This window comes from Python bivittatus, unplaced genomic scaffold, assembly GCF_059951505.1.
Source record: "Python bivittatus isolate LINGU-HERP-01145 unplaced genomic scaffold, Pbiv_v1 ctg000590_np1212, whole genome shotgun sequence".
Lineage (NCBI taxonomy): Eukaryota > Metazoa > Chordata > Lepidosauria > Squamata > Pythonidae > Python > Python bivittatus.
Window position 1 is genome coordinate 20,608,957 of NW_028277086.1, and position 8,237 is coordinate 20,617,193.

An 8,237-nucleotide genomic window follows, 5' to 3' on the forward strand; every position below is an offset into this window, starting at 1 on the left:
CCAGAAGTTAATTTTAAGAGTATCTGCCTCTATAGATGAACAGACTTTGTTTAAAAGTTGTTATGGAAGAGGAACAAGTTTTACCTGACAAGATTGAGACTTATCTGAAAGTGGATTTTAACTACAAGAATAACATGGAAAAAGATGCTACACTGGAAATACAAACAAAACTGGCTGATGTCTTAATAATTAAAAGAGATATAAAAATCACAAATCAAGAGAGTGACCTGGATAATTTCCCTATATTGGATTTACAAAAGAGGCTTATTAAAGCTTTGAAAAAATTTGTGAGAAGGGACAAAGAAAAAAAAGAAAAGAAATCAAATTCTAGGACATTATATGGGACTAAAGATTAAGATTGTTAAAACTAAAAGGAAGGAATATAAAGTTGGTTTATTTGATCAAGGATAAAATAGATATGTTGTTATCTCTGGTAACCCTTAATGGACTTTTGCTGATCAGGACTGAAATTATCAGGCTGTAAGGATTTGTTTATAGTTAAGAGAGAAGATATGGAAAGAAGAGATCATTTGTAGAAATAGAAAAAGAACAGATCAATAATTAACCCGATTGTCTATGATAAAAAATTAAGAGAAAGTTGGGTGGATAATAGGAAGAATGCTCATGAAGAGAAGAGAGAAGTTTTCCTTGCTTTTTTCCCCATTGTAGGAAATAATGATATATTGTGCTAAGTCTGGAACATTTAGAATGTATGTAGAATGGGTGGAGTGATTTGATTTTGTCACTGCCCGGAGTTGGTCTATCCCAAAATCAAAGAAAGATTGATGCGTTGCTGCCAGATCTGAGCAATTTGCTACAGTTTCCTGTTCCCAGAGTAAATATTGACAGAGGAAAAACAATTGGAAAAATTAATTTTAAATATTTTAGAAGTGAAAATACATGTCCATGGATTCTGGATAAGAGTGGGCAAATTATTTCAAATTTGCACCATTATGAATTTACCATCCTCTGTTATAAAGCCATTTAGATAGGCTTTGTTATTAGAACCTGAAAATAACCAAAATTTAAAAATTTAAACCTCTCTAAAAAAAGTCAGCCAAAGTGTTTTTGTTGCTGTCATCATTATCACTGAGCAACTGAAACTGTAATTCAAACTCCTCTGTTCCTGGGCCAACATAGATTCCCATGTAGCCTTAGGCCAGCCTCACAAATGCTGTGCTCTGCCTTTATGAAATGTGGATGCTCATAATATGATTTAAAATCCTTGCAAGTGTTCATTAGTGTCAGTAAATTGTGTTGAGAGGTGCTCCAGTCCATAATTACAAGCTGGGAGTAAAAGCACTGAGACAAGAGGATCGGTGTCAGCGCCTCTCCCAGATAACTTCAGGGACTTTATCCCTCATTCTTAGACCAAACATGGATAATGAACTCCAGCAAGAAGATCAAAATGTTTCTAAGCAAGATAATTTGCAGAGCCACAGAACCGCGATAGCAATCCTCTCTTCAAGGTTTGTTAGCTTCAAGTCATTGCTTATACTGAACTGGCCAAAACCAACTTTTAAGATTGTTCAATCGATAATATAAATGTAAGCATATAGAGTCCAGCTGGGTCGCAGCAACTAGTCCACCATCGCTGATCTCAGAAATGTAAGCAGGGGCAATACCTGGCTGGGAAGCCATCAGGAAATACCCATTCTGTGAGCCAGACTGGGAAGTAAAAAAACCACAACAACCCTAGAAGGCAATAGCAGACCACTTCCAGATTGCCAAGAACACTACCTAGACGTGTCACTGAAGTCAATCTCAACTCAAAGAAGACTTTGCTTTTTTTCTTTCCAACTAAACAGAATACAGAATGTGGGAACAAATCATGTACAGAAGCTTGGTACCATGTCTCTCTGTTAGCAGGATAACTCTCCAAAAACTGAATAGAAAAGGATCAAATTTGGTGTTGGGAGAAAAATTGGGGAAAGAAAAATCTGTTTACAACATGGGCCAGATCTGCTTGGAGGCTGCAGGGGAAAAATCCCCAGTGCATCCCTTTGGGAAAGGCATTTAGGGCAGTGGCTTGGAAAGTTGGTGACTGTTCCATTCTAAGCCCCCTTCTTTTTTCTGGTTACATGATCCAGAGTGGAGCTATTATGAAGGTATTGGAAAGAATTCCACAAGCCATGCTCTGCCTGCTTTCCTTAATTTATCATTATTATTGTTTCCAACCCAACAGAATGTTGGAAGATTATATAAAGGGGCCAGCACTCTGTTGATAGCCCATCAGCAGGTTCTGAAAACTGAACAGAACAGGACCAATCTGTGGGTGGGGAGAACAGAAAGATTGAGTTCAAAGATGAGTCAGATCCCAGACACCCAATGGGAGAGGCGGTTGGGCTGCAGCTTAGAATGTTGCTGACTCTTCCCTTCTAAACTTCCCCTCCTCCTTCTTGATCACATGATATAGAGCAAAGTGTATGCAGCCTGCCCCGTGCCTCCCAGTACACACATACACACAAATACATATAGACTCCCCATGGGAAGAGTAGAAATACACAGACACAACACATTGTTACAGAGAAGAAATACAAAAACCTCCAACGACCACTCTTGATAAGCAGGTTGGGAAAAATTCCAAAAGCCACCCTCTGCATGCTTTCTCTTGTTTGAGGAATATAAGGTATCACATTAATGAAATGTTTATGATAACTTTTAAGTTGGCGTATATTATATTATCAACTTTCAGTGGGATAGCCATGTTGGTTATCATGTAATAAAACCAGCAAAGCATCGTATATACCTTAAAAACCAAGATGAGGAACCATGAGCCTCTGGGCCCCATGTAAGTTTGTATATAAATATGTGTGTCCCTCGATGCATTTCACTGTCCCATTGCAGGGTCAAATTTTTATTTCCAACCATTTTGGAGGTAAGAAGTACATAGAATTGCATGTATCCCTAAAAAAAGTTTAATAGAGTTAAAAAATAACTCTTCTGAACAAAATAAACATCCTAGTTCTATCATATTGCCTGTCGTACCTGTCAGCTCCCCCACTTAAAGCTGTGTTCACACAACAGGCTAACTATGATTTGCTAAGCCATAGTTGAACAGATCACAGTTGGCTGGATCACATAATTCTTTAAGCTGTCAAGCAGCAAACCACATTTTGCATAGCATGCTATGTGGACCTAGCCTGAGTTTCTTTCTTAGACCATTGTCATGTTTCCCACCCAGCAGATTGATTATAGATTATCAGATTTTATTTACAGTGCAGCTGAGGCTACTTAGAATTTCTAATGACAGATTACTTATGAATTCCACATGGCAAAAAAATTACCTAAAATGACAAAAATAGAAAGATATAATGTTAATGATAATGATAAATCGACATGCAACTTTTGAAAACAGTTTTATTTTCTTGGGAGAGGAACTGTGACAAAATATTCATAATACTGTATTATGTATTTAGGAAGGGCAGTGTGTACTTGGTAAAAAGGATTTCCTGAATCTAGCCCTTGGATCATAAATTGTCCATAATGTATCCAAATAGAATAGCTAACAATATGCTATACTAGTGGAACATAAGAAAAAGTTGTGTGGAATGCTGGTCTTCTTGTTCCAAATGTTCACTGACCTCTTTTTAGATACTCTATTCCAGTGTTTCTTAAAGTGTGGTCCTAGGACACCTGGGGGTCCCCCAGAACCCACTCAGGATTCAGCAAGATCAAAATTATTTGCCAGCCTATGTTGAAAAAACACCATATTAAAATCGCATCAAGCAATATTAAGAACTGGTAGCTGCAGCGAATGCATCAATTTTTTATTTTTAATACAGGAAATATTGATAAATATAACCCATACAAACAAAAACTCTTTTGGGGTCCTCCATAATTTTTAAAAGTGGGAAGGGGTCCTGAGAGAAAAAAGTTTAAGAAACAGTACTCTATTCTATCCTGAAAACTTTGTGTTTTTCCAGTCACTGCTGATCCTTTCTTCCAGTATATAGATAATGTCACACAAGGAATAGCTGGATCTGTGTTTAGAGAATGGGTTGATTACTTATTTATAACATGGAGGGTTAACATGGCTAACATCTTCCTCTCTCCAAAGGCTACACAGGTTTCCAGGTTTGAGAACAGGAGCTGCACGTGCGTGTGTACTCCCATTCACACACACTTCATACTGTAACAGAATACCTGTCATATGTGCATGGACACATACATGCATGAAAACACACACTCTATTCTCACATAACACATGCTTTTTACTTAGGATCAGGTGGGGTTAAAACTTAACTGGTGTTTTCAATTTGTTCTTGTAGCAGGGTATGAAATAAACCTGATCACTAGATCAAATTTCTCAATTGGCGCAGAATTAATTGAGGGGGATATAGATGAATTTAATCTCATTTTTCAAAATTCTGTTTCAGATACCGTTCTCATCATTTCTGTGAAATCAGTACCTGTTGTACACAAAATAAACTCACATTCCAAAGATTTTTTAAAAACATGTGTTTGTTTTTTTACTGCAGTCTCCTGTAAGTTCAGGAACTATAAAAGTTTAATGTTTAGTTTTTCAGTTTGACAAGGGTTTTTTTTTTTTTTTAACTTTCTAAAAATAATCAGTACAACATAATTTTGGGGAATTGTCATCACAGATGATGGCAGAGACATATGATCCTTGTTTTTCAACACAGAACAATTACACCTTCCAGTTGTTTCTTAACTTCTCAGGATCTAAGCACATTATTTAAAAAGTTGTATTTGTATAAAGGCAAGGCCCCTGATCTTTCCCATTTTCCTACAAGCCAAGAGCACTCTAAATGAGTTTGGAAGAAGCCATGTTTTCTATTTATAATCTCTCATTGGATCAGAGTATTGCTGAAGCAGAAGTAATAAGCAGCTCTGGGAAACCAGTCTTGTTTTAGTGGGGCTGACTAAAATCCCGCACGAATTGAATTGCAGTAGAATAAAATTTGCCATGGACCACCAGCTGTTCTCCCAGGCCAGCAGCAGGGAGATAATTAATTCTGACTCTGGAAAGGAAATTTGTTTGAATGTGTGACTGAACAAACTGATTATTTTAAATTGTGTGAAAAAGCACAAATCTATTGTCTCCAAAAATCCTTCTTTTGCAGTGTAGCATGAATATTGAGTTGTGTGCCCTAAGGTTTGATCATCTGCATCTTCCCTGTCCAGCATATTGCAGTTTGTGGAACTAAATGGCATCAAGACAATACCTGGTGTACTTGCCTACTCTAAACTAACAAGAATGGCCTTCCTAATATGAGTCAATTGTTATATTCTTTCCTTATTTTGGAACCCAGTTTCTGTTATCTTACCAACCTCTGTTTTGGATTAATCCCTTATCTGAGACATCTAATAATACTGAATTTATACATTGTTTTGTTTAAACTTCTGCTTAGCACATTATGTGCACTCAGCGACTGTATTTTATAAACCTAGCCAGTTGTGGTTTACTGAATAAACCAAGGCTTAGCCTGAAGTGTGATTTCATTTACTGATCAAGTTCTTTCTAAGAGTACTTTTGAAGAGATGACTGTATTTAACGTTCAAACTCTGGAATTTTACACAGATCTCTGACAGTCTTACTAATACGAGCCTGCATTGGTCAGTTAAATGCTGATATGAAAAGAATGTTATTTACAATCAAGGATTTATTTAAAAAAAGGAGTGCAGGCCAGGGAATTTAAATGATCACTTTCAAAGTGACTGCAGCAGTTCATAGTCTTCCTGGATGCTACTTGAAGACTGCTATTATCACTTAATGGGTATTAAAATTACTCATTTTTTAAATATTTTGTGACTCACATAACATACACCTTCTACTGTCTTAGCATTCTTTCTCAACCAAATGGCCTTCAAATATATTAGAATACACACCACATTGTTCCCAGCTAGTATGACTAAGGAGCAAGGCTAGCTGATGGGAGTTTGTATTCCAGAGTTGGAGAAGGATGAATCCAAGTGATATAACTCTTACATTAAATAAAACAATGATTTGATCATTTGTTCAGCAGAAGATGCCACCATGCTTATACTGCTGGCAAAAAATCAGGAAGCTGGTAGCACCTTTTCCAACTAATAAATTTTACTAAAAGGTATAAGCTTTTGTGAACTGCAGCTCACTTCATGAGATGTATAGAGTGACTAGGGCAGTGTTTCTCAATCTTGGCAACTTTAAGATGTGTGGACTTCAACTCCCAGAATTGCTGGCTGGGGAATTCTGGGAGTTGGAGTCCACACATCTTAAAGTTGCTAAGGTTGAGAAACACTGGGCTAGACTGATGGAGGATTTAAATTGGGGTGAGGTGAGGGGAAAGGGAGGGAAGGATAGGTTGGGGGTAGATCAGTCTAGCCACTCTATGCATCTGATGAAGTGAGCTGCTGTTCATGAAAGTTTGTGTCTTTTCATAAAATTTGTTAGTCAAAAAGATGTCAGATTCCTGCTTTTTTGCCACTGTAGACTATCATGGATCTCCTCCTATGGCTTTGAAAGCTGTACCAGGGAACTTGCAAAATTATTTATATGAGCTGAAGCCCGACCACTAAAAATGTTGCTTTTAATATATAATTTCTTGCTGTTGTTTTCAGGCTAAACTTTAAAGAGCTTTTAATGGGATAGTCAGAATGTCTGAGGCCACAGTTTTCTTGCATTGTTTTTATTCCTCTGCCTTCTAATTCCCCATTTTCACAGTCTTCCATTCACTGAGATAACATGCTAGTTCTACCCAAGTCTTCCTTGATAACAAAAATCTAAAATTAATTTTGGAAACACAGAGGAAATAAAAATAACTGTATGGGGGAAGGGGGAGCCCATGAAATCCTAACTGCAGTTTGTGAGAGTCATTAAAGAATTGAAAAGTTGGTAACATTCACTTGAGAAGCTGATTCCTTAATGAAACAAATGAATATTTTAAAAGCATGTATGAGAAGCTTCAGGAAAGAGCCAGCTTCTGAATTTGGAGATGTTACTGGCAGGGCATTCTGTAAGTCATTTTGGAATAGTGGCTCTTTTTTTTTCTCAACATGGTGAAAATAATGAATTCTGTATTAACCTCTAGGACACTTCAGAATTTGGGGTGGGGTGGGGTAAAATGCTCACATAGTAACGAAATGAAAAATAGAAAATCCATTCTAATTAGTAACAGCTACTACAGGCAAACCAGACAGAGCCCAGCTGAGGGTCATGATCCACAATGTTCCATATGTTTGTCACAGCTTGGCAGTTAACCAACAGAGTCACCAATGCCGTGAGTGCCTGGATCAATTAAGACACTATAATTCTGATTTTAAAAGCTGTTCAATTTCTTGTCGAAGGCTTTCACGGCCGGCATACGATGACTGGTGTGGGTCTTCTGGGCTATGTGGCCGTGTTCTGGAAGTTTTGTTTCCTAATATTTCGCCAGCACCTGTGACCAGCATCTTCAGAGTGCAGGAGCACAGACAGGAGCAGTTCTCTCTGTGCCCAGGGTGATGTGACCCTTTTGTGGGTATTTATAGAGATCTGGGGGGGGGGGAAGGGGGGGATCACTGTTCAATTTCCTCTAGGTCCAAGGCACATCCAGCTTTAAATGTATGGAAAATATCAGCTATGCTTTGCACTGCTAGCAAGGGAAGTCATTGGGTAGGTTTACCCAACCCACTACTCACGCATTTGCTTGGTTCTGGTTTAGCATGTGTATAAACTCATTTTGGTTTATAACCCATAGTTTTATAGCAAAGTGTGTTGCGTGAATTCAGTCACTGACTTGATTGATCACCTATCCACAGGATGACATCACTAGGCTCATGCAGCAGCCTCATAAGCTGAGGTTTCCATTGACCTGCACCCAAGAACAAATGAAAATAGCTGAATGTACAGTTCTGGGCCTATTTTGTTTTCACATCTACTAAAAACGTAGTGGGAAAGTATAAATTGTGGGCTTGCATTTCCAAGTAAACCTCTATGTGATAGAAAAAATCTGCAGTTCTCTAAACTCTTCTTGGAACACCAAGTTTTAAACATGATCTCTTTGATCATTTAACCCTTATTTACTGGCTTCTGACAGTATTTGTTACACAGTTAATATTTCTTCACTGTCAGTGTTGAATTATGGGAGAAAAGTTGAAAGATCCCTGAATGAAATCTACAAGTCCAGATTCTAAACTATAGGAATCCATAGACATGTACAGCTGTCTGCTGGTGCTACCTCCTCCCCATCACCCCACAACACAATCTGCTTTGCCCTCCTTGCCTTTACAAGGTAAAACCATGATTCTACCCC